At 39.5% G+C, this 4,362-nt stretch overlaps 1 pseudogene; it reads left to right on the top strand.

Moving 5' to 3' along the window:
* The first annotated feature begins 1,094 nt into the window (after positions 1–1,094).
* LOC143681625 (ubiquitin-ribosomal protein eL40 fusion protein pseudogene) lies at positions 1,095–2,372 on the top strand (annotated as a pseudogene).
* Positions 2,373–4,362: the final 1,990 nt, after the last annotated feature.

The following is a 4,362-nucleotide window of genomic DNA, read 5'->3' as shown; positions in this document are numbered from 1 at the left end:
TACCCTAGCCATACAATTCTGCTTCCTTCTTTATAGACCTAGACAAGTGTCTGAGATGTCGCTCTTGAGGATCTTTCAATTTACCATTAGATGGAAGCTGAGAGATATGTTATATCCACGTCAAAGAAACTTGTGCTATATATTCCCTTTGACTGAGAGGTGTATACAGGACTTTAGGCCTACTCCTAGCTGAGGAGTAAAACAGTGTGCTGGTTTGAAAGGATGTATGTCCCCTAGAAAAGTCATGTTTTCATCTAAATCCCATTTTGTAAAGGCAGAATAATCCCTATTCAATACTGAATTTTTGAATCTGTAATTAGATCATCTCCCTGGAGATGTAACCCAATCAAGAGTGTTTGTCAAGCTGGATTGGGGGAAATGTGTCACACCTCAATTGAAACAACCTAACCAAAAGGTGTTACCACAATAGGTGCACTCACAAGAATCTATTAAAAGAACATGGCCTTTTATAGAGTATATAACAGCTCCAAACTACTACACTCTGCCCTCTGGACCAGCCTGGCACAAAAGGACAAATAATCATATGATATCACTGATTTGAAGCAAGTAGAATAAGCAAACTCATAGAATCATTAGCTAGAATGTGGTTGCCAGGGGACTGGATGGGGGTAGGTAAGAGGAAATTAAGGCTGAAAATGTACAAGATCCAAAGATTCCTTTCTGATCTCCCTATCTTTATCTTTGGTAGCCCTTGTGTTTAGAATGCTTTATCTCATATCTTAACCTTTCAAAATCCTATTTTTGTTCAGTGGCATTGGCCTAGCAGGTCCCTGCTAGGTAGGAGTCATACAGGGTTTTCAGGGGGCCTGGTGGGGCCCCAAGAGGTGAACAGGGGTGGAAGGGGCCTGCCTACCCCTATGACCCTGAGTGTGTGATTCTACAAAGCTTGGGGGCCAATGGGTAACTTCAAGTCAAGGGGATGCTAGGAAGGTGGCTGTGTCTCCTCTGGACCAAACCCCTCACTAAGAGCCTTTGAATCCTTGAAAATCTGCCAAGCTGGGTCACCGAACCTGGTCTGCTAGGAGAGGCTAGTGTCAGTGCTTGTGTTACTTAGTGTTCAGCAAGTCCCCGACATGGATTGGCAGAGGCAAGATGCAGAGATAAACAACTTCGTGATGTCCCTGATAGGCAAGACCACCACCCTAGAGGTTTAGCCCAGCAACACCATCAAGAATGTCAAGGCCAAGATCCAAGACAAGTAGGGTATTTCAATTTGCTTAAGTTGTCAGAATGCAATATACCAGAAATGGGTTGGCTTTTACAAAGGGGATATATTAATACAAATTTACTATGGTTATGATAAGGCTTCAAGAGGATGATTCCTGGACTCTGAAAAAAGGCCACTGCATCTGAAACACCTCTGTCAGCTGAGAAAGCATATGGTCGGTGTCTTCTGATCCTTTCTCCCAGTTTGTAGTCTCAGCTTCTGTTTCCAGCGGCTTTCTCTCTATGTCTTAGCCCAAGAGCTGCTAAGAGAAGACCCACCCAGTTCTTCTTTCTCTAACTTTCTCTTAGAGAAAGTTTTCCTTTCTCTAAGCTTCTGTGGGTTCTCCCTTAGTTTCACCTCTGGGGAAACTCTGGATTTCATCTCTTAGCTTCTCTTGGCTCTCTCTAGATTCTAGGTTCTTCAGGTTAAGTGGGTCCTTGTTTAGTATCTCCCAGACTTCCTGTCTGAACTTTCTCCAAAAGGTCTCTCTTTTAAAGGACTCCAGCTAGCCAATTAAGACCTCCTTGAGTGGGCAGAGTCACATCTCCATGGAAACCATATAATCAATGGGTCCCACCCAACAATGGGTCTGCTCCCACAAGACTGGATTCAAAGTACATGGCTTTTCTGGGGGTACATACCAGATTCAAACCAGTGCAGAGGGCATCCCACTTGACCAGAACCATCTGATTTTTTGTGGGAAAACAGCTAGAGGACAGCTATTCTCTCTCAGACTACAACACCCAGAAAGAGTCCATCTGCACTTGTGCTCTATTTCCTGGGCAGCATCATGGAGCCCTTCTTCCACTAGCTTGCCCAGAAGTACAACTGTGACGAGTTGATCTGCCTCAAGTGTTATGCTTGCATACATCCTCGCACTCTCAACTGCAGCAAGAAGAATTGCAGACACACGAACAACCTGCACCCCAAAAAAGGTCAAATAAGGACCCCTTTTCATGGCTTCTCAGCCTCCAGCAGGAGACTTCATCCCGAGCCCCATGTTCCTGAAACCTCAATAAAGTTTCCCTTTGGTGGACAGAAGTTAAAAGAAAAATCCTATTTTTCTCTCCAAGCCTGGCTGAAATGTCAATTATTTTTCAAGAAAGCTCTCTTGACTCTATTCAAATCTATCTTCTATATATGAAAAACTGCACTAACATAATGTTTTTTATAAATCGTTCATTACAGTTACTATAAATCCTTTTTATGTGATGTTGAAAAGGCTCCAAGCACAGAGATTGGTATAAAACAGGTTCTTAACAAATGTTAGTTTCACTTTCCCCTTGATTTAATAGATTATGACTTTTTCTTAAAGGTGGTCACTTCTGTTTAAAAGTCAATAATATTGCCAAAGAATGAGTAATACTTTCACATCTATGAACATAGCTGATCTGTATAACTCCCTAAGAACAGAAGAGGTTGATTGATGTTTATAGAATGGTGGCCATGAAAGTAAATTATGTGCCTGAGTTCACTCATTTATTCAATGACGGTACTGAAATGTTATTTCTGATTGCCCAACTTCTTTTCCTATCTATCATCTCTGAAATAAATCTGGCCAATTGAAGCAGAAGCTCTTGAAGACCTTTTTTGAAGCAGGAAACCCCAATCTGCTTCTCTGAGTGTCTTTACTTTCAAATCATAGAGCAATTATTACTTCAACTTTTAATAATAATGCCATATACCATTTTTCATGCATATTATGAACAAAGTAACTCACATGCATTTGACTTTAATTCTGATATTCAAAGGCTCTAAACATTAACAATAGCAATAACAAATACTCAATACTGAGTATTAACACAATAGTGTGTTCAACACCATAATGCACATGACCTTTAAAGCTTAAAACAGAGCTGTGCAATATGTAGTATTATACAATTGTTATGGTGGGTTCACCTAGCTTTACAAAGGCTGAATTGTGTCCCTATGTTAACATAGCGGACAGAATCAGAACTAAATGGTAGAATCAGAAATGAAAAGAAGCTGTGAGTCCTGCAAAGCCTGGGATTTCTTCACTTTGCATTCATCTTTCAATGCCAATAGATAAAGCAAGGTGTGTTTAGTGTCTTCCAATACATAGATGTTCTGCAGGTGTAAAAAAATTGTTGAATCTCGCAGTTTCAGGTGGGGTACTTTATTTTAAATTCCTAACTATGTTTTTAATGAACATGTCAATGATTCTTACAATATTAGAGATCCAGAGGTTTCCTCTTTGTTCTTCCCCAACCCACTTAAAAGGAGGTTTTCTTATTAAGACAAAATCTGGAAAAACCTATTTAGTAGATATTTATCCTACTATTATCCAACTTCTTTTACTAACCCTGTTTCTCAGTGCTCTCCATAACCATTATCTTTATACATCAGCTATTCACATAGTTATCCATTTTACTCAAATACAACATAAAATCCAGATTTGTATACCTTCACAAGGAGCAAAAGACACTGGATCCTACTCTTAGCTCTGACACTAACTAGGGAAAGAAACGTCCACACTTCTTCAACTTGTACTGATGTTACAACACTGTTTCCAACTCTAATATCTCTAGTACATCTGAATTAAGTAAATATTTTTCTCATGCTTGCTTTTTTTTAGAAACTGAGAAAACATTTGAAAGGTACTAGGTAAATCTTACAACACAATTGTGTGTTGTTTGTTTACTTTGAGTACTTTAAATGTCCTTTCTGCTTTCTACACACTTTTACATATGTGATGCATGTTTGAGAACAAATTCGCATGTGAAAATGTGTGCCAGAAATGACAGTAGATTCCCTGTTTTCCCTCAGCAAGTGTAGATTCTACCTTCCGTACTCATTTCTAAGTTTGAGCAGACAAAATCGGTATTTGACAGCAGTCCACTCATAGGCCTAGAGAACGAGAAGTTGGGAAAGTTTGTTATCATTACCTGGTAAAGGGATATTATGAGAGAATTTATGTGGTATCTGGGATTAAAACCAGTGACTATATTTAAAGATTGGTTAAGGTTACATGATTGCTCATCCATCAGACATCTTGCTTTCAGGGACCTAGGCTCTACTTGGCACCTACTGTGTGCCAGGAAAAAAGAATAGCACTAAAAACTCTTACGCCTCAGAAGTTTGAAGATTGATATAAAAAAGCATAAGAAGTACGT

The sequence above is a fragment of the Tamandua tetradactyla genome, chromosome 1 (assembly GCF_023851605.1).
Source record: "Tamandua tetradactyla isolate mTamTet1 chromosome 1, mTamTet1.pri, whole genome shotgun sequence".
Classification (NCBI taxonomy): Eukaryota; Metazoa; Chordata; class Mammalia; order Pilosa; family Myrmecophagidae; genus Tamandua; species Tamandua tetradactyla.
The sequence above is the reverse complement of the archived record's forward strand: the minus strand, read 5'-3'. Positions and strand labels throughout refer to the sequence as shown.